Consider the following 27384-nt stretch of genomic DNA (forward strand, 5'->3'; position numbering starts at 1 on the left):
TGCCCCTCCCCTGCTTGTGTGTACACACACACACACACACACACACACACACACGCTTGCTCCTTGTCTCTCTCTCTCTCTGTAAAAATAAATAAACTTAAAAAAAAAAGCTTTTGACTCTAGAGTAGGAATAGTGTGTATGATATTGAGTACCATAGGGAAACATAATTGTACATTTTTGTGAGGAAAACAAATATGTCCGTCCCATCTAACTACAATGACAACGATTAGAACCTAATCCTATAGAACTTTTTCCAAACAGTGGACATTTTTGAGTCAGTCCCCAACCAGGGGACTGGCCATTTTGTCCCCAACTAGGCCAATGATGAGGACAATACAAAGTAGCCACCCTGCAGCTCTGTTTACTTAAAGCTGCAGGCCTGTGCTTGTTATTTTGTGCTTCTGCCTGGTAGAGCTCCTTCCATCTTATGTGATAGGATGGATCTAGAGCGGAGGACATTAGTCCTGGGATGCTCCGGAACAACAGCATGGAGAATCACAGTCTCTAGGGCATCATCGGTAAGAGAGCTCAACAGAAGGTGTCTTCCCACGCTGAGAGCACTCGTGCTAATACGGAATTACTCAGTCTTAGAAAACCCAGAGTGTGCAGATGGGGGCAAAGCAAAAAAACCTCCAGCCATTTTAACAGCATTCCTATTTTTCTTTTTTCTTTTACTTATTTGTAAAGCTGGGAAAATGCCACTGTTGTGTCTTGGTGAGCCACGGATGCAGCAAGTAGTGTTCTTGAATGATGTCGCATTAGTGTCCGTGTCTGCTCAGGTAATAACATGACTTGACCGTGTAGCTGTTGAAATGATTTTGTTTTTGGAGATGCAAATGTTCGAGGATATACAGATTTTTACACAGTAACTCGAATACTGGCTTTGCTTTGTTTTATGATGAGGGCGAATTTCCTGTGGTTTATTTTTCTCTATTTCAAGTGAAAACAATGTTATCTCTCCCTCTTCTATTGGGAATATACTGGTTTCCTCAGTTACACTGGTTAAGACATTTATGCTCTTTAAATAGGCCATTGTTTGTATAAGATGTAGATTGTCAACACTGAATCGCAGTAATAGCTAAATTTTTGCAAAAGTGAGTCTTTTGGTGCCAATACAACTTATGAAATTAAATCTAAAATAATGAGAGAGAATTTTTCACCTCGGGGGAAGTTAGAAAATAGGCGATATACAATAGCAAACTGAATTTAGAGGAGTTTGAGTGAGTAACACAATTCAGGCTGGTAATATTCCCGAAGGTTCAGCTGCCTCATAGAAAACTGAATATATGAATAATTCCCGGTCTGACTAAAAATTATTTGAAAAATTAAATTTTTTTCTTATTATTTAGGTTTCTTATCTCAGGATTAATCTTAGAGCAAAAGAACGAGTTTGTGTGTATTTGTGTGTGTGTGTGTGTGTGTGTGTGTGTGTGTGTGTGTACTTAATAGTAGTTATTTTTCAAAGCAGTAGTCTCCTAAGAACTTCTCTAATCTATCTAGCATCTAAAATGCGGTGATGTAAAACTCCAAGGTGGCTACTAAATATTCAATATGTTGACACCAGCATGGGTGTGTGCGTGGGAGTGAGAGGGAGCAAAATGATTGTCCAGAATTTACATGCTGCAGAATTAAGGTGGTCTTATATCCTTTCACTTCCTTTAAAGGGTAATGTTTTTCAAATGAGGAGGATTAAGAACCTTAAAAAAATAGTGATATGTTGAGAACATCTGGTACGAAGAGTTTTATAAACGATGAGGGATCAGTTTTAGAAAAGAATAAAATGTGTTCTTAAAGAATGAAGGGGGAGAATCTAATAATTAAACTCTTGAAATGTGCCTGAAAAATTAGAGGGGTTTTCCCATTTAAATTTATCTTTTAAAAACTCCCTGGAGTGGGAAAATGTATTTTTTTTTATAGCTGGTTAGGGTTTCTGAGAATCATGCTGGGAAAAAAATGGCAAAACAATGTATTTTTTTAACTTTAAAACATTTTGACTCTTGGTTGATGAAGAAAATTGCTCTGTGTGCCAGGGCCCACACTATGTGCTTCTTTCTTAATTTCTCCAGAACTGATTCACTGACACCAGCTACCTCCACCCCGCAGAATTGTTGCATTCCTTAAAAGGAAGCTGAGTCATTAGGAAATGTTGTTCTAGAATAAGGGAAAGTGGGTCATTTTACTCGACTTGGCAACACGTTCATTGGTTTCAGAGCCATGATGGCAGAGTGACTATCAGACCAAAGTGTGCATCAGAATCCCCTGAAGCCTGATCACTGATACAGGTTTCTGGTCCAGTGGGTCTGAACTAGAGGCCGAGAATCTACATTTCTAACAAATTTCCAAATGGTGCTGATGCAGCTAGTCTTGGATCCATACTTTGAGAATTGGTGGACTGGAAGAAAGTTGGGGGAAAAAAATGGCTAGCCTTGGCCAAGAGTTTGGCAACCTGCTTCCCAGTCGGATAGACTAGGGAGCTGCCTTTTATTAGTTACTAGTTACTGAGCTGAGTCTTGACATGCAATCTTCCATCCAGTCTTTGTGAGTTGCGTTATGTTACACAATAACCTGTACAGAATTTCTTTCCTAAATTAACTTGCCCAAAGTTTAAAGCCAGGGGTACAATTGAATGTGGAGGTCAGCCCTTCTTTGTCTCTGAAGCTTCCCCTCTTTGCATCAAAACAGACTTTTGTGCTTCTTCCAGCAGTCTTTATTTCCTTTCTTTTTTGTTCATGTATGTTATTCAGAAACTCTAAAGATTGCTTGTATTTTTAAACCTAAAATGATATTCCTAAAATGATATTCTGACATGATAGTCCCCACTGTCAGGCAATACTAATTTTATTTAATAGTTTTGTGTATGAATAATGCTAAAACACAAATATCATGAAAGAACTTAAACTTTGTCTAATGCTTTTAGCGAATTAGTGGAGAGAATATGTAAACCACTCTTTCATGAGAAACAACTAGTTGGCCATGAACTATGTATGCCAGGAACAGTACAGACATTATGTCACCTAATTGCAAGTGAGCCTGCCCCAAAGAAGATGGTTACCTTTGGAACGTGTACACGCATTGTTGTTTTATCTAAACTGATATCAGGGAATTATGTAATACTCTATATAAAAGCCACATTAATGTTCTTAAGTTTATTCACCTGAGAGAGTAAATAATTTTAGTACCACCACAAGTAATGTCACAGATAGGAAAATAACAACATGAGATGCATTCTGAGCTGTGGATCACAGCCACTTAAAGTTTGATTGGCAATATTTGTTTTAAAATGCTAAATTTAATTTTTTAATTTAATATTTTAATTGTAAAATAGTTTGTATAGAAACTCAGCTTTATGAAATACGAAAAATGTTCTCAGTGAGATGTCATTAGTCATGTGTGTCATTAAAAATACTAAATTCAAGTAAAAATTCTGGCAATAACTTGTGAGTATTTTGATGGCAGGGGCTGAGTATGGATATGTGTTTTACATGATACATGTAGCCTGCATAGTGCCATGTATATGATAGGAGTCAGTAAGTATTGAATGGTAAAGCATTATTTCTACTTAGTTATAAAATTTTTAAAAAATCTTTTTAATGTTTATTTTTGAGAGACAGAGTGTGAGTGGGGGAAGGGCAGAGAGAGAGGAAGATGCAGAATGGAAGCAGGCTCCAGGCTCTGAGCTAGCTGTAAGCACAGAGCCTGACGTAGGGCTTGAACTCACAGATTGCAAGATCATGACCTGAGCCGAAGTCAGACGCTTAACCGACCCTAAACTTTTTTTTTTTTTTTTTTAGCTCAAATCAACCTGTTAATTTCTTTTATGAGAAAATTTTTACGAGATATTGGTTTCAAGTAAGAAGTTGGATCAGTATGTTATAAATTCCATTTTATTTCAAGCTTTATTAATAACCTCCTTTACTGATTTACCCATCTAGATATATCTTTAAAGTTATTATATTTTTATATGTGATTTTATTATCACTTAACCTCTGCCCCATCCCTTCTTACTCTGTCTTCTCCCCAGTGTGCCACATTTTTAGGTCAAATTATTGACGAGGGGGAAAGATTAAAGATGTTCGAGATACAAACTCGCAAAGAGTACACATCTTAAAATAGGAAAATGCATGCTAAGGATTACCTAGAGCTAAATGAGAGTTGAAAATAGAAGCATGTGTTGAGTTGAAAGTCAATTTGGGAGAATGTAATAGAGTATAATCTGACAGGTGTTAATGTTACCCTCAAAGAGAATAAACTGGAAGCCATAAAAAGTATACATAGCCACTACTCATTATGTTCTATGATGTTCCTGCTGACTTAGAAAGAAGTACGAAGATGAAAATAACCAGTTTATGTAAAGTTGTATATTCTGATAATTCAAGATTTAACTTTCTGTCTCAAACAACTTTTTCATGTGGGAATTCTTAACTTTAGATGGGGGTAATTTATTTTGCACAATGCTTACAGAATTTTTTATTGTAAGCTTTATTATAGAAAACATAAAAGACTGGAACTATATATTAATATTGTCCATATTTTTCTCATAGACTAAAAATTGCATTATCAGGTATGTAAGGAATAGTATCCAATAAAATATATTTTTACAATCTTGATGGTATTCATTTGTGCTTTACAATATATGAAAAATGAGTTCTAAACATTGCACACATGCATGAAATCTGGTTTACTCTTGTGGAATATGAGCATATGCCTGATGTCTTTGAATTCTGAGCACCTTGCATGGACACCCTTGCTTTTATATCGGCTAGGAGTGACTAGCTTTTGATTTCATTTAACTTGAATATAAAATTGTAAGGGGCACCTGGGTGGCTCATTCGGTTGAGCATCTGACTTCAGCTCAGGTTATGAGCTCGTGGTCCATGAGTTCGAGCCCCGCGTCGGTCTCTGTGCTGACAGCTCAGAGCCTGGAGCCTGCTTCAGATCCTGTGTCCTCCTCTCTCTCTGCCCCTCCCCTGCTCATGCTGTCTCTCTTTCTGTCAAAAATAAACATTAAAAAAAATTTAACAAAATTGTAACTTCACAAGTACACATCAATCTCAAACTCCCTGGGGAGGTTTACTATTTAAAAAAACATCTTGTTCTCCAGATTACTCATACAGATAATAATTGATTTGAGCAATATTTTTGACAGTTAACCGTCGCTCTCACCTGTGGAAAGTTTTGATCCAGCATTCAAATGCTACACATTATCCTAGAGAAATACACAAGTATGTACTCTGCAGAATCGTTAAAAAAAATGCTAATGGTTATCAATGAGAAATGTTGAAATATACTATGATCATATTGTAGAATATTAGACAGTAGTTAAAAGTGCTATTCAAGTTTTAAATGCCAGACGGTGTTTCTTATTCCATTGTCTTCAATTTTTCTTTGGATGAATATATTACCTCCTTGGTTAGAGGAAATAATTCTTTTGCCAGGGGATTCTGACTGCCTGAAATGTGTTCAACTTCCTGAACCACAGAGAACATGCCCAGTGTCCCCAACCCCCCTCCGCATCCTCCTCCAACACATCTTCTATGACTGGGGATAGAAGAAGGGATTATAGAGCCTCACCCAGTGGGATCATTCCTAGCTTATAAAATGTATTGCATATTTTAAAATATTCATGTTTTAACTTTGTTAATGTTCTTGTGAGACTCATATAGCAAAGACTGTATGTAAATATATATGGACTGTTTTAGTAGTCAAATAGTCCTATGTAGTCACTACACAGATTAAGGGAAAGACAATTCCCACAAAAATTTATATCCCTAAACAATATAATGTTTACGTAGACATGTTTGTTTCTTGATGGAAATTTATAACACCTGTTCTTCTGGAACTTGCTTTTTGCACATTATGCTTTTAATTTGTTCCTGTTGACACGAATCCCTTGTCAGTACTGGTCATCCATTGTCAGAACTTTAAAGCAATGGTTTTCAAATCGTTTTGACTGGCAGCCACCACAAAAAATACGTTTGCATTGCAAATGAGTACATACAGAGAATTCAAACTGAAGTTTCACAAAACAATACCTATATTTATTGTGAATCAAGGGCTCTTGTATATTTTAGCCCATTCTACTTTATCTTAAAAAAAAAAAAAAAGATTGTAGGGCACCTGGGTGGCTCAGTCAGTTAAGTGGAAGGGTTGACTCTTGATCTCAGCTCAGGTCTTGATTGCAGGGTTGTGAGTTCAAGCCCTGTGCTGGGCTCCATGCTGGGTCTGAAGCCTACTTAAAAAAAAAAAAAAAAAAAAAAAAAAAAAAAAAGAATTTGCAACTCAGTAATCTGATTTGATCTCAGTCACTACATAATAATTACAGGAGTACATCAAATTGATTTCTTCATCCATTTTACTGTTTATGGATATTTTGGCTGTTTTTTACTGTCATTCTCAACAACGGTGCTATCGTGAAGATTGTTGTACACATCTCCAGGTCCTCGCTTGCTAGATTCTTTCTAGTAATGGAATGGCATGATTTTTGGGTATGTGATTAACTTTCAGTGATATTATCAAGCTAGTCTCTCATGTATGGTTGCAATACCCACTCCCACCAACTGGATAAAGGAGTCCCTATTGCACCATTCCTTTGTAATAACATTGGCCCAACTTTTTAATTGCTGCCAGTCAAGTGGGTATAAAATGATACCTCATAGGAGTGCCTGGCTGGCTCAGTCGGTAGAGAATGTGACTCTTGATCTCTGGGTCATGAGTTTGAGCCCCATGTTGAGCATAGAGATTATTTAAAAAGATAAAGGTAAAAGAAAATCATACCTTGTAATAATCTCATTTATAAATTCTTCTAATTGTCAGTGAAGTTATATATTTTCATGTGTTAATGAGTCATTTATTTCTTCTAAAAGATGCACTCATGACTTTTGCTCATTTTCCCTTTGCATTGTAGGATATTAATTTGTTAACTTTTCTTTTCACGTCCTGAATATTAATATCTTGTCAGTGTTGGAAATATCGTTTTTCTGTTCTCGGTGTTTTATTTCACTCTTTTATTTTGATAAAGGAAATTCCTTAATACACTTAAATTTGTCATTGTTTATGAATTGCTTTTTAAAATCTTGTTTAGGAAATCCTTTCTCATCACAATGTCTTAAAAATATTAAATGTATATTTTTAAAGTTTATTTACTTGTTTTGAGAAAGCGAGAGAGTGAGCATGAGTGAGAGAGGGGCAGAGAAAGAGTGAGAGAGGGGCAGAGAAAGAGGGAGAGAGAATCCTAAGCAGACCCCTCATTGTCAGTTTGGAGCCCAACATGGGGCTCGAACCCATGAACTGTGAGATCATGACCTGAGCTGAAACCAAGAGTCATTCGTTTAGCTGACTGAGCCATCCAGGCACCCCTAAATAAAACATTAATCTATCTATAGTTCATTGAATATTATGTGATGTAGGGGTCTCATTTCATTTTTTAATTGGATAACTAGCTAACCTGGAACCATTTAATGAAAATCCAGCCTTTCTTCAGGGATGAAGTATGTCATAAATGGCATGAATCTGTTCCTGAGCTCTCTGTTTGAGGGCCATCGGCCAATTTACCCATAGCTTTAAAATTCTTGTTTTACCCATTCATTTAACACATATTTATTGAGTGCCTGTTGCACAGTATGTTCTTCTCTAGATGTTTGAGGTAACTGAGTGAGCAAAATTTCTTGCCCCGGGGAACAGATACTGTATTACAGGGAGACAGACACTTAAACAATACATGTTAAGTAAGTCATATCATTTGTTAAAGGTGAGTTTTATTTTCCTCTCTCAGAATAAAAATTAAAGCAAAGAATTGAGATGGATAAGGTTGTGGAAAGGGCTGTGTTATCTAATTGGATGGGCTCATAGGTAGGGCACGCCCCTATATCTTGATGTTTTTCTTCAGGGCTGTGTTATTTTTTATGTGCTAAAGTGTATAACTTTTTGATTTCCCCATAAAAATTTCAGAGTTAGCTTGTTAAGTTTCATGAAAAAACTAGATGACTTAAGATGCGTAATTAATAAAGCTTTAAATAGCAAACACTCTTTTTTAAAGTCTCTTCCATTTCTGCTATTAGAAATTAATTTTAGTAGGTATAAGATTATAAATTGACAATTGCTGTCAGCACATTTGAAAACATCATTCCATCGTTTTGTTTTTTTTTTTGGTTTCTGTGATTATTGGCAAGATATCTCTTCTTAGCGCACTCACGGTTTCTTTATCTATTCTTACTGTTTTTAAATTCTTCCTCTTTCGTTTTTCTTAAGTTTCATTATGATATGCATAGATGTGAGTTTTTGTTTTTTAAATTTATCATGTTTGAGATTGGTGGATATGAAGTTTGTAAACTCTTGGTAGTTCTGGAAAGACTTAGAGTAGTTTATCTCTTTAAATATTTTGTCTTGACTATTATCTGTCTGAAATTTGTACTAAATACCTGGTGGACTGTCTGCCTGCCTTCCCTGACTCTTAAATCACATAGTCTTATATTTTGCACCTCTTAATTTCTATACGCTCCACATGGATTGCTTCTTCAAATCTCATTTTTTATTTCATGATTTTTTTTCCTTCAGCCGTATCTAACATACTATGTCACATTCTTCTTGTTTTTAATTTCAACTGTTTTTCCCCCCTTTGTTCTATGTAAGACCAACTCTATCATTTTATGGTTAATTATTCTTTGTTTTCAGTTTTCTTTTTATTTCTGTAACACATGAAACCATTATTTTACATTCTCAGTTTTAACATTCTGATATGTGAGCTCTCTTAAGATTTGATTCTACTGTTTCTGCAGGCCTTTTCATTCATAATGCCTTATGAGTTATTTTTTTTTTTTCTTATTTAAGGTTATATTCTTGGGGCACCTGGGCAGCTCAGTCAGATAAACATTTGACTTCAGCTCATGTCATGATCTCGCAGTTCATGGGTTCGAGCCCCGCATCGGGCTCTGTGCTGACAGCTCAGAGCCTGGAGCCTGCTTCAGATTCTGTGTCTCCCTTTCTCTCTGCCCCTCCCCTGCTCATGCTCTGTCTGTCTCTCTGAAAGATAAGTAAACATTAAAAAAATTTTTTTAATAAAGCTATATTCTTTAGAAATCTGTGAGAATTATTTAGAATAATTGTGTGTCTTCTCCTGCCAGCCATTTGGGAACACTTCTACTCAATCATTTTAAATTCTCAAGATCTAGTGTTTGTGATTTAGGAAGGATGCATGCTTTCAGATGTGATTTCTTCCCTACTCCCTTTTTACCTACTGCCAATGTCAAGATAGTCAAGTTTACATGCTGCTCTCTTACATGTGGGCAATATCTCAACACTGTGCAGTGATAATATAATGTTTTTAAGCCCTAGATTTTCATGAATATCTGCTGGGAATGTCCACTCTAAACTCGTTATCTTCAACCTTCCCTAAAGGCCATTTCCTTTTTCCTATACCCCATGCAAATGATGTATGTCAACATTACTAAGTTTTGTCATATATGCTACAAATAAAATCAGACTTTAGTGTTTACCAATTCCTTGGGTCCCTCTTTCACTTGATTTTAGCCTGTATGGATTCTTTATTGCTTTTGGTTTATAACTTTTATTTTTTAATTGAAAAATGTTATCTGGCTTTGTTATGTTTTTCATTTAGAGTTGCATTCATCTTGCTAGAAGCTGAAGTTTTGTTAGTCGTTAACAATTTTAAAAATTCATCTCTAAGGTTCTTTTTAAAGTACTTGTTAAGATTCTTTAAGGTTGTTTGCTAATTTATCATGATTGTATCACTCTAGTTCTGTGATTTAGAGGTTGCTTGGGTCTATAAATTGACTTTATGAAAATCCTTGCAACACATAATTTTAGGGATGAAAAATGTCACGAATGAGAATTAGTGGCTATTGAAAAAAAGACATCCACTGAGATTTAAGAGTCAAATTTGGGGTCTATTAATCTTGACAGAATAATTAGAAAGCTGTCATTTTTCAAGTAGATAGAAAAATGAATACTCTGTAGGACATATAGGACACCCAGAGCCTCCTGAGAATTAGGATTATTTCTAAATTCATAAATGACTGTATGTATATTCTTACAGAAATTCTTTTGGTAAGTGTATTTATAATTACAACTTCTCAACTCGGCCACCCTGCTTTGCTGTCTCAGCATGTGACTAGGCTGCACCCGACCTTCCTGCCACCTTTCAGATGAGCGCGGTTGGAGGTGCTGAATCCCAACCATTGTGAGAAGCATGTTGGCCTATGCGGAACACTGAAGTGCTGACATGTTTCTCATCTACCTTCTAAGCCTTCCATGACATTTAAATCTTAGTACAATCTTATCATACCCAAACAGTAATTTAAAGAATTTTAAAAGACTGTATTTCATAATACAGCCCTATTAGGGCTTTATGAACATTGGATTAATGATTGATTAATGACACCTTACTTAGCATTTGTAAGAATGGGACAACCTTAAAGGAAAAAAGTTTTTCAAAACCCCATTTTTTTCTTATTCCTGATAGTATATACTTACTTATGGCTGGGATCTATATTTAAGTTAGCATTGGAATATTTTTCTTGCTGGCCTCTGTAATCCTTAAAAGCTGGAGTTAAAAGAGTATATTCTTTTATAGGAAGATAAGTAAATTATCCTTTAGTGTTTCTCAAAGTAGTTACGGTTTCTGCTAATGGAGAGATGGAAAATGAGTACGTAAAGAATGAAATGTTATTTACCTTTCTAATAACTAATGGCATCTAGTATCCTACGTGCACACGTAACTATGCATATGCCCACACGTACACACGCACCACTCCTTCTGAGCTGGCACACGTTCGTCTAGCTCTCAAATGGTCGTCGGTCAGCCTCAACAACTTGAGTGGCTTGCTTTGGCCAAACTCCAGTGTTTGCAGATTTGCTAGTTGAAGCTTAGTTTACGTTTCATCTCACACTGAAAACAGTATTTGATGTGAAATTTGGTGGTCTGTTATACCTCTTTTGTTGTTCTTTCTCTTGATTTTCCTACTCAATAAATATAAATGGGAAGGACCTGTCATCGTTGAATTCGTTCTTCCGGTAGAAAAGAAGTAATTGAAGCCATTGTGTCCCCTTGATGTTTTGCAGAAAGGAAACCTTTCTGTCACAGCCGAGATTTTCATTTTATTGTAACTGGGACTCATAAGCTTTTGAGAGCTGGACCTGCGTCAACAGCCTTAATCAGTCAAACTATGTAGATGTGTATACGATTAATGAGGTGGATGTGGTGAAAGCATGCAAAAGGCTGAGGAAGTTGCTGCGTTTGGTGATCCTGGTTCAACAGAAAGTTGCTGACTTAAGTGTATGTCATGAGCGCATTGTATTTGCTTAATTCCAGTAGGCGGTGCTGGGAGGTGTCCCTGACTCTCAACTTTTGGTGTGTTACTCTTTATCTTCATCATCTAAATGACTGCTGACCAAATGCTGATGTACCAGACTCCACTATGAGTTTTCATACTTTGTGAGCCAAGGCAAGGACTGTGGTTAATGTGTCTTGTATGTTTTACATAATGTCTCACAGTACTCCACACGTGGTAGATGCTGTCTTTGTATTGGTAGCTTGATCATTATGACTGTCTGGCAAATTGCACTGAGTGCAGTTCCAGAAATCCTATTGTTACCATCTGGTGAAGTCAGAGAAATAAGTGCAAAAGTACTGTGGTCTTCTCCCTCCTGCCCTGAAGAGTTTATTAGGCTTGCATTTTTACTAGAGTGTACTTATTTTTCTGGTAGGAGTTTTCCTTAGATCTGGGAAAGTGCCCCTAAAGGTCAGAACAACCGGAGTGATACAGAATTCCCAAATGGAATGTCAGTGATCAAGGCCATTGGAATTTGAAGCATAGTGACTTACTCTAGTTTATACCAGTGTGTTGCATTATTTTCCATTTAGCCATCTTGGTGAGACACATCCTTCCTTCCCTTTCTGCTTTTCTTTTACACTCACCGGCAATGACTGGTGAATAAGAACAGGAAATATTGAAAATCTGCCTGCCCATGTGATTTTGCTATTTGTAAGCTCTGGAGGAGTGTGGCAAGAGTAGTCACCTTCCCCCACTCCCTGCTCAGTCAGGTGGCTTTCCCCAGGGCTTTGGAAACAACAGATCATTGGGAGAATAATAGAACATTGGAAAGATACAATAAAATAGAATTTAACCTCTTGTTATCACCAAGCTAGAGTCTGAATTTAAAAAAAAGTTATACAAATATTTATTTTAGCATTAACTTTAAAACATGATTCCTGGGGCACCTGGGTTGCTCAGTTGGTTAAGCGTCCAACTCATGGCTCAGGACATGATCTCACAGTTCGTGAGTTCGAGCCCCACATCGGGGCTGTCAGCACAGAGTCTGCCTGGGATTCTCTCTCTCCCTCCCTCTCTGCCCCTGCCGTGCTTGCTCTCAATCTCTCAAAATAAATAAGTTTAAAAAAAAACCCCACAATTCCTTGATAGTTATCAATTTCTCTATCAAATTGTATTTGAAATTGCACTTAAGTATTTTACACAGGTTACACAGATTAGAAAGCTTAGTTCTGTCATTGTTAATAAATGGACACATTGCATTTGAAGGCTCATTATCAACTGGCCAGGATAATGATCTCAACAAAAATACAAAGACCACACTTTTGAACTATCTTTTTTTTATAGATGGTTTTGATGGGTGAAACAGTGTGAGTATGAAATCAATACAACTCCTACAGCATGATATAAAGAGAGGTATTAGGAAGTAAAATGACAATAGTGTTTTATATGTAGCTGGCCTTTAACACAGTCAGGAGAGGTTTTATTCTTTCTAGGTTCTTGTAACAAGTTTTGCTTGGCAAAAGCCGCCATTTTGGAGGGTTGTTTTCTTTACCGTGTTTTAGATTATTGCTCTTTTAAATTCCAGTGGAGTGCTGTGCTCTTTAATTTTCATAATTGCAATTATGCAAAATATTATATAGTAAGTATATAAGTATAGTAAGCTAGTTAAGGCTTATTACAACTTCCTATGATAATACATAAAGGTAATTTTATAATAAAGCATATGATTGTGTATTGCCTTTTGTTCAACATTTTATATGTCCATATTGAAAAAGAACATAGAACTACTTTTTCTACATACAATTTGGAACATTGTGATAAACATTAAGCAAAAATTTTATCAGAGTTGAGATTTAAAGAGTGGAAAAGATCCATATATACAACAAGTGCTTTAAGCAACGGATTTCAGAGGATTAGTGTATTTCCCAAGAGACTAAGGCAGTGTGCCTCTGGTTGTGGTCTTAATGTGCTGGCGACAGGCAATAATTCTGCAGAAATGCAATGCTCCACAGTGTCTTGTTTCTTAATTATAAAAGCTATTCTAATTATTCCGTTGTAACTTATTTAAGTTTTAAAGACTCACTAACTTAGCTAAAATTTCTTTAATTGAGATGGAAAGGGGACTCTTGAATATTGTTGTCACTAATAAAATATATAATAAAGAGGAACCCACCATGATCTGGTTTGATGTCTTAATGAAAGTTAACATGGTGAAATTCTTTCCAGTACTGAGTCACTGAATGCTATTTTTTACTTAATTCCTACCAAATATTAATGTCTTGGAGTTCTTTGGATTATTGGAATATCAAAATATGCAGGAGTTTGCTAGAAAGGGTTACCCTTTTGCCCTTTGGCATTATTTTTGGTGTTACGTTTACTTTGTTACCACCTTTCTTTTTTCCCCGTTAACAACATAAGTATCCAGTCCTTTATCAAATTACATGAAGTATTGCTATGCGCTAGATGCAATCTGAATAACATATGTTTCCTAATTTTAAGAGTCTATGTTGGATAAGTTGGATAAGTTCTTGACTGTAGGACCATGTGAGCAACCCTCCAGAATGTTGAAATAGAGAGGGAATTTTAGAATCACAACAAGGGCATCTCAGTCAGCTTGGGGAGTCCGGGAAGTTGTCTTGGTGGATGTCACTCTTGAGCAGAGTCGGGAATAACAATTTAGCGTTGGCTGGATGAAGCCTGGATGCGTGAAAGAGCTGGGACAGGTTAGGAGGCAGGGTTGGGGCACATGGGACCCCGGGTTCAGCAAACTGCAGTCATCGTTCAGGCTTCATTCTGTGCCGGGCTTGTATTACACAGAATAAATCCAACTCACAAGCTCAGCAAACTAAACAACAAGCTAACAACTGTAACAAATAATTAAGTGAATAATGAACGAACTTTGGGGAAAAACAAACGAAAAGAGCCACAAATATGAACTGAGCATTCTTTATGCAGCGAGCATGGTACTAGAAGCTGAGGAGATAATACTGAACACAACAAATATGATCTTTACCCACATGGGCCTCAGTCTAGAGGGAGAAACACATTTTAATAAATCATTGCACGAATAAATATGTAATTATAGGTTGTGGTAAATGCTAACTAGGAAGTAAAGGATTTGAGAAACTGATGATAGAGAAGTTTTACTTAAATGTAGGCAGAGGTCAAACAAACGTTTTAGAGGAAGGGGTGTTATGCATGAGACTTCAAGGAAGTGATGGAGGCCGCGATAGAAGAGCAAGGGGTAGAACGTTCTAGATCAAGTGAGGGGAGTATATGCGGATCTGAGGTGTAACAAACAGAGCTTGGAAGGAACATAAAGAAACTAACAGTGGAGTAAAGTACACAAGAGAAACAGTGATGTAAGATGAGGCTAGAAAACAATAGAAGCACAAGACGTTGGGGGCCCCGAAACTGAAGGTTGAGTAAATTGGAACAAAGATGTGAGGAGCCAGCTCTTTTCCTGGTCTGATCAAAGTGGTGCAGTTCAGGCAGACCTCGGGGGGATTCTTCTTAATACTTTTTTTATGGCAACATTTTTTTAATGTAGTAAGGAAAATGGACAGGTGAAGTAGAAGTGATGAGAATGATCTAAACCAAGAGTGCACATTTAAAGAAGAATATCTCAAAGAAATGGAATCTAGTTTGAAAGGAGGAGGAGGTAAGGTAAGCAAGATAGTCTAGATGGTCTGCTGAGTGACAGTGAAGCAGAAAATAGAGAACACTAATGGTCACATTGTTGTCCACCAAGGATCTGTGGAAAGTGAACTTGGGTGAGCATTCCATTGTGAAAGACATACAGCGAACATTCAGTAGCTTTCAGAGTGGCTGATGTCTTTGGGATATTGGGCCAAATGTCTCCTAAACAAAATATATTCTTTCATTCTGTTCAAATGGATGAATATTAGAAAAAAAGGGAATAGTAGTCTCTTTATCATAAAGGTATATAAACTTCTAAGATTTCAGGTCAGGTGTGTGTGTGTGTATAGTTGTGTATAGTTGTGTGATGTCCATGGTGGTATAATTAGATGACTTTGAATGATTTTCTTCTTTTTAGCCTCCCCTCTTTGAATTTAAAAAAAAAAAAAAAAAGAAAGAAGGAAAGAAAGAAAGAAATCCACCACTCATCAGTCATTGCTAACCTGGCAGCAAAACTCCAAACATTATCTATTTTTCTATCACTCTTCCAATGCTACATATCACTTCCCTAATGAGCTTTCAGCATCTTTTTTTCCCCAAATTTCTTCGGCTAATATTATTGACAAGCTTCATGAAGGCACAACCTTCTTCATCAGTTCATGACTTTGTACCATGCATTTTAGGGAAGAGCCTCCTCATCAGAAAATAACTCTTATTCTTGATACAAAACCGTTTGTATCAGTTTTTCCACACTCAGTACCTTTATGGGTCGTCCTGCTTGCAAAAGAGTTCACCCCGAGAGAGAAGGAACCAGGCAAATGTATTTCCCCAAAGATCCTTGATCATTTGAGGAGATGAGAGTAGGTTTTGAACACTTGCTATCTTACATTTGTGTTTCAACCTAACCCCCACAGAGTTCATCTGTGTTTGTAGCTTCTAACTTTGTATTAGCTTCCAAATGGATCTAATAGTATATTAATAAGTTTAAACTTATGGAAACTATTTAACCAGTAATTTTAACAAATAATGTATTAAGGCTATCATGTTAACCTTTTAATTTTCATCGTGTACAATGTTTTTCAAGTATCAGAATCACTGTGATTTAAAATACATTTATTTTGGGGCACCTGGGTGGCTCTGACTTTAGCTCAGGTTGGGCATCTGACTTTAGCTCAGGTCATGATCTCACGGCTTGTGAGTTTGACCCCTGCACTGGGCTCTGTGCTGACAGCTCAGAGCCAGGAGCCTGCTTCAGAATCTGTCTTAGTGTCTCTCTCTGCCCCTCCCCTGCTCATGCTCATGCTCATGCTCTGTCTCTGTCTGTCTCTCTCTCTCCAATATAAACAAATGTTAAAAAAGGAAAAAATTAAGAAAATACATTTGATTTTATCTCAATTAGAATTTATGAAAACATTCTTCTGTTTTAGAATATTTATGGCTTTTAACTCTAACAAAATTATGTATCATTCCCATGTTTCTGATACTCTACATGATTTTAGTATTTGAGGAAAACTGAAAGTCTTGAGGAACTTTCTCCATTCCCATATTTTAGTGAAATTGGGATATAAAATCTTAAATGTGAAGTAAATGCCATTTCTGTAGAAATTTTGTTAAAAATAATATGCTTTAAGGCAAAAAGTGGTTGTGTAAATTAAAAGCAAAATTTAAGAGCTATTTTATTTTTTTCTTCTTGAAGTAGAATAATGATAAATAATGTGAAGTTTTACTGAGAGATAATAGTATTCAACTATAAGAAATATATATCGTTTTATTATGAATAGAAATTTTGGAAATCAAAGCTAGAGTTTTGTAATTACACACATTTTAGGGGTGGAAAGCATGTTATTTTTAGAAACTGATGCGAATAGCCATATGCCTCAACATCAAGGTCTGTGGTTTACAAATCTAAAAGATTTAAAAGAAATGTGAAGGTTAATACAATAAGAGTGTCCTCCACCATTTGTAAAGATCAGACATGCCTACAGAGAAGAACATTACCATCTGTACAGATGGAGAAACCTCAGATGTTGTGGCTTAAAATATGTGTATTTTCTGACATTTGGGTAGAATGATATAATTTCTTATGAGTGAACTTGATTCCTGACATTCACTTAAATGCTAATTTAATTTTGGTATAGGAATAGCGAACTTTCCAAATTTCATGGTTGTTGAGTTATCCTGGGATTCTGATGAGTGATTGGGAATAAAAAGGACCTTCTTCTGAAGCCTGAGCAGTGATGGAGACATTAGATAAATTCCCAGTAGCTACAAAGCTAGAAAGAAAACCTCTTCAGCATAATCCACAGCAAAGCCTGAAACTCTCTTGCTTTAAGGAATTTCCTGGTGGCCTTAGGGAGAATATTAATCGAACTCTTTAGGCTTAACCTCCATAAGAGACTGTTATGCAGCCCTTGTTGTTTCTACTTTAAAGTCAGGAATTTTAAGTAGATTAGAAGGAAGAACAGTGCAGTGCAGCATAAAGTTAACATTATACTGTTAATAACATTCAACTGAATTATTAATTTCCACCAGAAGTTGTTTTTAAAGTAATCAGGATTAACCGTAGGAATAAGGATTGTGTTCCCCTCTTTGCTTCTTTTTCCAAAGAATAATTCATTAAGAATACCTTATAAAAACAAAAAGGGAACATAGCCATAAACACTTGTTATATTAATGACTGATTGTGTTAATCTACTGTAGCTGTCTAATTCTTTATCCCGACAGGGAGGGAGAAAAAAAAAAAAATCAAAGGAAATTGTTCCTGTTCAAATTGTTGAGTTTTTTGTCCTCTTGAGAACCGGTGGGTTAGAGAACAGTGTTTGGGATGATTATCAAAAGTGGATAGAATCAAAAGGTGCTGGTTCTCTCTTTCTCTCTCTCTCTCTCTGTCTGTCTCTCTCTCTCTCTGTCTGTCTCTCTCTCTCTCTCTCTCTCTCTCGGTGAAAGAACCATTTGAAATAGCACAGAGGCAACATGGCCTGGGCACAGAAGCAGGGTGGCTGGCAGATGGTACCACAGGCTGGAGAAGCTGCTGGCAGATGGCATGGACTATTTGAGCAACAAAGACACTTTTGGCTACCGATGCTAAGAGTTGGAAAGAAAGAACAAGACAACTTCTCCATGTTGCCAGCTCGTATACAGAAAAGGTTTTGGCAGAGTGGAGACTGATAAAAGATATTCGATTGTTAGCTACAAGAAAAGGGAAGAGACGTTATTAAGTTTCATAAAATGTGCTCCCTCTGGTGTGATCTGAACCTAGTTTCGTATGGAAGAGCCCTTTAGAGATCATCTAAACCAGCTCTGCTCACTGAATATTTGGGCACACACATTCTGTTTTTATTACCGAAAAGATACGTCTTCAAAACTTTATATTAGGTGGTAAGATTGTAGTTTCATGTTGTAGGGATTAGGAGTGGTTCTTGATTGTCAATTTAAGGAGCCCTTAAGCCATGTTTGGATGCTAAAATCGTGTGTGGTGAAGTCATGTTTGGCTAACATGACATATGGGCTTAGAGCTTTACCAGCAAAAGGTGTACAGAATTGTGTCTCTGAATTACTTTGGGGGTTCTGGTCATTATCACATGTATCACATTTGTTTCCTGGAGCCTCTGAAGCCACCGTAACAGTCATTTAGTTCCTAATGATTTCGTTGGGGCTGCTCCAACTTTTCATTTGTAGCTCTTTCACTTCTTGCTACCTCGTCTCCCTCATGTACCTATTGTTAGATATCGTGTTTCCAGAATTAATTAACTTAGATAACTTTTACCTAATACCTTTTATGTGTAAGCAGTACTTTAAACTGAAACATATAACTCTTATTCTAAAATAATTATTTACACATATCAAGAACAGCATTAAAAATACTTAGGAATGTTTAAAATCAAATAAAATGGAAACACATTACCAGAAATAGAAAAGCCAATTCCATATGCATTCCTAATAATTATATCTCCCTAGCTCACTGAAGTTTAAACTGTTAGTCTCTCAATTATTCAGAGAACTGCCAAGATTCTAGATATAATTGAAAATGCCACTGAACTGAGATCAAAAGAGATCAGTAAGATATATTCAAAATGATGTCACCCAAGATGCCTGTGAGCCACCAAAATTGCCATCATAATGATTATTTAACTTTTGAGAAGCCTTCTCTTAGAGATTTTGGATTCTTGCCTTCCCCTGTATTCTGTCAGTCTTTGTGATCTGATTTCTGTCAGAATGCTAGAAGCCCTGATCGGAACAGAAGGCAACATGCCGAAGTAGGAGGGTATGAAGGCACAGAGATAGTTTAGCATGAGGGAGCACCCATAAGAACTCCTCAGTAACTGAAGGGTGAAATGATGTCTTCAACAATTCAAGGGAGTGCTTGCTTCCAGCAGCACATATTCTGAAAACTTCGAACGATACAGGGATTAGTGTGGCCCCCGCGCACGGATGACACACAGATTTGCGAAGCTTCCAGATTTACAAAAATTTTTTCCAATGGGGAAAACATGTATTTCAATACACCACAATTAAGACATTTAAAAGAAAATTTTCCAAAATACAGTCAAGTTTTTTTTTTTTTTTTTTTTTGGGGGGGGGGAGCACTTCTGGGCAAAAATACGTTTTCTAGAAAATCTTCTGATTTATAAATTTTGATTTCATACTTACCTCAAAGAGAGTTAAAGTTATGAATTTTAGCCAGTATTTTTCATCAGTTGGAAATTATGTTTAAAATCTTTGTTTAGGGGTGCCAGGGTGGCTCAGTCGGTTGGACATCCCGCCTCTTGATTTTGGCTCAGGTCATGATCTTGCAGTCATGGAATTGAGCCCTATTGTCAGGCTCTGTGTTGAGTGTGGAGCCTGCTTGGGATTCTCTGTCTCTCCCTCTGCCCTTCCCTCACTTGGGTACATGCTCTCTCTTTCTCTCTCTCTCATAAAAATAAAATAGAACCTTTGCTTAGAGGACTATGCCTTTCTAGTCTACATATAGTATCTACTCCCAGAGGTATTATTTCTTCCTTGTCTTCCTCATTATGATAATGATAGTGGGAGTGGTGGTACTGTAATGGAAACTGCTGGGTCACACAAGCCAGGCAGCCCTCATTCTACCTTAGTCTTAGGTTGGTCACATTACTTAATCTCCCTAGATCTCTGTTTTTTCACTTATAAAATAAAGGTGTTGGCTTTTAATGTCCTCTCTTACTTAATCACTCAAGCTTGCCTTGCCACTCCAGGGTCCAACTTCTAGAAAAGAGGAAGGATTGGTATTGATTTATCTGGAAGCCACGAAAAAGGAAAGTAAGATCCAGAAAGCATACACTAATAGAGGTTTGATTATCAAGCATTTGGGATCTTATTCCAAATTTACAAGTAGACTCTTGCATTTCAATGTCACTTTTTTTTCTGTGAAATAAGAGAGTTTATTCAGCCAGATGAATCTGTACGGTTTTAACTGTATCAAAGACTGATTTCTAGTTAAATTCATGATTCTTGTTCTTTTTTTTTCTTTTTTAATTTGTTTTTAACGTTTATTCACTTTTGAGAGAGAGTCAGAGCGCAAGCAGGGATGGGGCAGAGAGAAAGGGAGACACAGAATCTAAAGCAGGTTCCAGGCTCCAAGCTTGTCAGCACAGCACCTGACACAGGGTTCGAACTCACAAACTGTGAGATCATGACCTGAGCTCAAGTCGGATCTGAGCCACCCGGGCGCCCCTCATGATTCTTGTTCTTGTCCTTCTGCAAGAGGAAGCTCTCACTGGGACATTCTCATCATTTTTGTACTAGAGTCCCACCTATACGTCATCCCTTTTCCCCATCTATCACTCACTTCCTCTACCAGTGTGATGCATTTTATGGCTTTGCATTCTGGGATGAGAGACATGGAGGCTGCCTTATTCATCCCTGCATCTCCAAATATCTAGCCAGATATTTGTTGACTGAATTAATGTAAACATTTCTAGCCATAACCTGACTCCCAGGACTTCAATTTTCATTTGAAAATCCATCCATCCATCCATCACTTCCTATCACTGGTAAAGATTCTAATCTCTCCTCCCGCATGGCTTGAGACCACTACAACCCCTGCTTTTATAGTCAGGCAGACATCAGGGTGTGGGAGAGCTCCTCACCTGCCTCATTCTCATAGTGAATCATTAAGCGTTAGGAATTGGAATTTCAACCTGCTGTCTCATAGAAGCAAGGCTTAAAACTGCTGTTAGCTTCACTCACTGTTTTCATACTGATACCGTGTGAATTAGACAGATTTTTTGTTTCCTGGCTGAGGAATCTAACCACTATTTACAACAAAATCTTGTTTCTCTGGGAATATATATTCTGGGTTCCAAGTAACTAGTTGGCAAATGAACTCTTGTAAGGCAACCCATTTGTAAGTTGGAGGTGGCCTTTTGGCAGAAGGTGTAGAAAGGTACACCCGGATAAGTATGGTGTCGACATACGCGAAATTTGTGGTGCCTCAAAGAGAACTTTTTAGCTTGTGACAGAACAGAGAATTCCCAAATCAGTCACTGGCTTTTCCCACATGTACAGATTGTCACATTAAGAAAAACCTTTCCAGAACACATCTACTACAGGAGCAAAGTAGAGTTGAGTTTTGTAAAAATCGGATTTGAATGAGGGCTTCATTATTACAAACTTTGCCAATCCTAACTGTTTACAGTTCAAAAGAAATTTTAAGTGGATTATTTTCATTTAAGCTGTCATCTGTGGTTTGATTTTCCATGGGGCGCTTTTTTCATTTTGATAGTGCTTCACTGGGGAAATCTTTTGATAGCAAATAGACTGCTTCCTGCTCTATTTTTGTACCTCAGCTTTTCTGTATCTGGAAGTCACAATCATCTGTTCCCTGGATTACTATAGTGTGTTCCAAAGTCACCCTTGTGTGTCCATCCTTAAGGTCTACCCCCAGTTTTAAATGTAAACTCTCAGACAAGGGACATTGTCTGATTTGCTTATTACCACATCCCTGGTGCTTAGAACAGTGTATGGTACATAGTAGACACCCAAGTATATAGGTGAGTGAATTAAGTGGGTGCTTTGTATATTGATATAGATCAAGATTTCTCAGTCTTGACACAGTTGATGTCTTGGGCCAGATAGTGCTTCATGTTGGAGGAGCTGGCCTGTGCATCGTATGATGTTTGGCAGATTCCTGGGATCTACCCACTAGATGCCAGTAGCACTCTCTTAATATGTTAATAATAATAATAATAATAATAATAATAAAAGTGGTAGCAGAAATTGCCACTGATTGAGAAATGCTGATATTGGCAGAAGACTAAATCCTAATATTAGTATGTTAGAGTGGTGAGAGTCAAAAAGATACAGGGACTCTAGTTCCACCATTATAAGCAGTGTGACCCCACACTCTTGCAGCTTAATCTTTGAACCTTGGTTATGGTGACAATTAAATGGCCGTGGCTCTCTTGATGAGCGAGAAGCCCTTGCTTTCTAGACAGATCCTGCTTGTGGCCAGAAATAACCTTTCTATCGACCATGCCCCCTACTCATTGCCATCATGTACCTTTAGGGAGGGCTCGTACCAGTTCGTTCACGATGTCCTGTGTAGCACAGAGGTTCTTCCAGATGCCCGATATTTTTAGGAGTTTGCTATGTGATTTTTTTTTTGCTCTTAATTGATTTGCCATTACTTCTAGCCAGGGGAGAAAGAATGACTGTCGAGATGTCAGCATGATGGGAGTGCTGGCCGTTCGATAGTTCTAGGGAATCCCACCAGTTTATTTCTGCCATGGTTTTAGCTGTAGGACTCTGATTGCTGTAGGTTCTGATTGCTTATTCTCTGTGAGGTTTGGTTATGAGTCATTGTGAGGGTTAAGTGAAACTATGTAAGTGAAACAGTAAGAGCTGGGCACAAAGTTGGTGCTTACAGCTGAGCTCTCTTCTCTTCCCTTTGTTAAATTTCCAAAACCATCTGTGTATGTGTATACATATTCATATAAATCATCATCCATGCATAAATATATGGATAGTCATTCAATAATTAATACATACATTCCAAACACATTTATTGATCACCTATTTAATAGGCCCTGGCCCTATTCTAGATGCCGGAAATGGAGCAATGAAAAAAATAATAGAATCAACAGCAATTATTAATAGTATAGTGGTTAGACTATGTTCTCTACTGAGTTGTATATAGGTTAAAAAAATTGAAAATCGCCTTATGAAGGGTCATTTCAAGAGTGTGGTCACTTGAAGTATCATTTCATAAAAAAGTTTGCCCTCGTCAAGACAGCGTTGCCCCACGATGTGTAAAGCCCCCATTTGTTTTTTAGAAACAACATATGCAAAATATTGAAAGCCTGAACCTTTGACCTGATTTTGAATTTTTAACCCTGACAAATCAGAGTAATTTAAGCATTAAAAAACAACTTTTCGATTTGATCCTCCTTTCTGGTTTATTATACTTCTGCACATCCTGAACACTCAAATTAGTGTCTGAGGTCTGCAATGGTGATGAAGTACATTTCTGTATTATCTAGAAATATTTGTGTATCTTCCTAAGAATATCTGGATTGCATTGAATTTCCTCTCAGGGAGATGGGTGAAAATAACTTTTTGCAAAACATGACTGCATCATCCCTAAGCACCATTACAACATGCTTAATGGGCTGTAATAGTATTTTTATTATCTTATAACTTTGGCTCCCTTAACGTGTTTGAAGGTCTTTAAAATGCACCTTTGAGCATTGTTCCATGTGCTTTGTGTCCCCTGAATAAATATTATACCCCTGTTGACTTTTTAATTTTGAAATTTGATAACAGTAATGAAAGAGAAATCCCTGACCATTTTATATGTTTGCCACTTCATTTCACATAGCTTCTTTCAGTTTCCAGGGATATATTTAGCAGATATTTGTCTGTTAGGAGTGGGCGTTATTTGGTTGTTAGGGGGAAAAAAAAGAAAAGAAAATCCCACCACTGCTTTATTGATCTTTAACGGTACATGAGGCAAGCTGGAAGCGTTTGAGATGTTGAAACTGACCGATGTAGACACTATATCAAACACAAATGAGAGAAGGGGCCTCTTGGACTGGCAAGGTGTGCATGTGGAATGTGTCATGTGGAGATGGAATTGGGCTGGAAGGAATGAGCTCTCACGGAGAGAAACATTGGAAGTGGTGTTTTGGTTAAAGCATGAACATTGTGAAAACTATCATGCATTGCCCCCATCTCGAGTGGTGATAGGCTTATATGAACGACTTCACTTGGGTCCCTACGCAGGTGAATTACTTGGCCCAACTGGGCTCTACAAATGTCAAGGTACTGTGCTTAACTATCAGTCAGTCTGACATATTTTGTTGGGAAAAGTTTAAATCACACTATACATAAGTAATATTATTTCTTGAGAATTTACAGCGAGCCAAAATAGTGCTCAGTGCTTTAAGAGCTTTATATCATTTAACCTTAACGATAATTTTACTAGGTTAATATTAGTGTCATTATTATCTTCATTTTGTAAATGGTGGGGTTGAGAATTACAGGGATTACATAATTTACACACAGTCTGACACTGTGGTAGAATGATGGAAAATTATATATGGTTTAAAATCTTTCTACAGTCAGGGAAACTGGGTGGCTTAGTCGGTTAAGCTTCTGACTTCAGCTCAAGTCATGATCTCGTGGTTCGTGAGTTTGAGCCCTACATCGGGCTCTGTGCTGACAGCTCAGAACCTGGAGCCTGTTTTGGATTCTATGTCTCCCTCTGTCTCTGCTCATGCTCTGTCTCTCAAAAATAAATAAATGTTAAAAAGTTTTAAAAATTGTGCACAGTCATGCTTTATTCATAGTATTCTAAATCTAGAAAACCTTTAAAAATTATCCGGTCTCCACCCCCCAAACCAATGTTTCAGATTAGGAGGACTCTGAAGCCCTGAGAGTTTCTGAGTTTTCCTTCAAACTTCCCTGATCAAGTTCTTTTACTTTAACAACCTCCTGGGAGGGGTTTTGCTTTGCCTGAATTTTATATTAATATTAATTTATTACAAGTACTTGGATTCAGACAGGTTGTGAATGGAGTGTGCTAATTTGATAATTTAGAGCTTCTTCATCTGTTGAGTTGGGATGAGTGACAGTGGCTCAGGTGTTGAGTTGGGGTGATCTGTTCAGACTGTATTTATGGTGGAGGTCCCACGCAATTGATGACTAAATGGAAAGAGGATGTGACTGCTGGTTGCTAGTTTTTAAAAGCCAACAACAACAAAACAAAATAAAATACTTCAACAGGGGATCAGACTATGTATCTATCGATCGACCAATCTACAAAATATGAAAATCACCACTAGACAGGTAAAATGAGATACTGTCTGTATCTGACCACTGTGATACGTAATTTTTAGGCTGCTGATGTGATATATGTTTTTTTTCCATTTACTGACTGTTGCTGCTAGCAACTACTTGTTTTTTTTACACTGATGAAATGTGATTAGTGAAAGCAAGGAGGAATTATGTGATATGATTTGTGTGGACTCTACACCACCATTAGAGATAAGTCTTTTTAGTCTCTGTGGTTAATTTTAATGTTTTTGAAACTTATGTGTGGAAACCCACTTGAGGAAAACGTTAAAAGATTCTCATTTTAAAATTCTGGGATGGGTCCAGGAGTGTTTATTTGCTCCCCCTACCCCACTCCAGGATATTGTGATGTAGGTGGTTCATAACCAAACTTTGACAAATGCTGAATTGTAGGGAGGACTGTGCTTCTGATCTTTCGAAGATAAAGATTCTTTTAAACCTACTTCATGTAGAAAAGAAATGTTTAGCTTATTAGTCCCTAGGTAATCTCTATTTTTTGCCAGATATAAAATTGGAGCCTTACGACTGAATTTGTCTTTAGAGAGCCTACATTTAGGAATACCTAGAAACCTAAGAAAACAAAATGTTCTGATGACTTCTTTGATGCAGTGTGAGATTTTCTTTTTAACGTAGACAGTTTTTGTTGGCTGCGATTCTTTTTATCCAGTCTTCTAACATTGGACTGAGACATGGAGGCAATTAACATTTTTTGTTCCCCCAGGATCAAAGAATGCTGGAAATGGTTAGAGAAAACGATCTGGGTTTTCAATCTTACTTCTACCTTTTCCTTCTTTGTGTTTCTTCCCCTTACTTCTCAAGTGTTTTGGAGTTATGTTTTAAAGATACACATGTAGTATTCTTAATGTTTGTTTATACTTAAATATCAAAATGCCCCTTTCTGCATAATGGCTATAGATGAATGATATCCAGTCAATTCCCTGTTGGCTATCCTTTTGGCCATCGCTGGGTCTGGTGTTTTCTGTCAGGGCCACACCAAACATGGCAGTGGAGGCAGACGCCCCTGGTTTAGCCTTCCCCGTAGTCCCCACACCCACCTGGGTGCACTGGTAAAATGAGGTCTTTGCTTTCCACGCAAAGCCTCTTTCTCTGGCTCTTTTCCAAGGCCCTCAAAGCGAGCACTTTCGCCAGAGTGGCAGAGAAAGTCCCCTTAGATTGAGAAGCAAGAGGTAAACTTAAATATGCCGGCAGGCTCCAAGCCAAGTAAAGTGCTAAGCATGACAATTAATTGGATAACTACCAAAATACCTCTTACTGTAACTGTAATTCAGAATATCCCTGGCTGAAGTTAGAAAATGATATTAATTAATTTGAATGTTTCTAGGGTACTCACCAAATATGTGCACTGCTTGTTAGATGTTGGCATTGCAGGCAAGAAGAGTGGCTGATATGCAGTGAAGTTCTAGCTTGGGCCGGGGAGTTTAATCCTTACAACAAGCAAGGAGTTTGGTAGCTGTGTCTTCACCTCCTAGGTTGGGAAAGTGAATGTCACATGACCTGTTTATATCCCGAGCCTAGGGATTTCTCATTGCTTCAACTACCTCTGAGTGAGTCAGGGGGATGGTGTCACTGATAGAGCTCAGATTTCTATCTTGAAGTGTTTGTATTCCAGTGAAGAGAGGGAAGCCACGGGCACAAATCATGGAATTTATACATTTTTATTAAGGGACAAGGGAGCAATATAGATTAATGCTGTGAGGATTTTGAGGAATCAGATCATATACTTGGCTGGGACCATCGCGAAAAATGTTGTTGTGGAAATACGAGTTCAAATGAGTTTGAAGGACAGGAAGGGGCTTGACCAGTCATCAGAAATGGAAAGGCCATTCCAGGTGGGGAATATAGTTCAGCCAGGCAGAGACAGGATCAAGGCTGAAGAATAGGGCCTGTGACTGGGAGATCATAAGGGACCCCGGGAGAACCATGAATGTCAGGCTCACAGGTTGGAGCATTACGTGGTTACGGTGGGGACATTTTGATGTTGTTGAACACGTGTCAGTCACGAGGAATATCAAGAGTATCCACGAGGACGTGTGTGCTAGGTGGAACTGAGAGAATGCTGGAGGGTTAGTGAAGCTAATTTGGAAATGATTGCAGTAATCCAGGCTTGAGGTGGAAAAAGTG

General features: G+C 37.5%; 1 protein-coding gene and 1 pseudogene across 1 annotated transcript in view; both read left to right on the top strand.

Annotated features, from left to right (window-relative positions):
* The window catches only part of PARD3B (par-3 family cell polarity regulator beta), a 1004169-nt gene that overhangs the window by 276345 nt on the left and 700440 nt on the right, over positions 1-27384 (top strand). The gene's annotated exons all lie outside the window — the stretch shown is intronic.
* Positions 19288-19404, top strand: LOC122229024 (annotated as a pseudogene).

This window comes from Panthera leo, chromosome C1 (assembly GCF_018350215.1).
Source record: "Panthera leo isolate Ple1 chromosome C1, P.leo_Ple1_pat1.1, whole genome shotgun sequence".
NCBI classification, from domain to species: Eukaryota; Metazoa; Chordata; class Mammalia; order Carnivora; family Felidae; genus Panthera; species Panthera leo.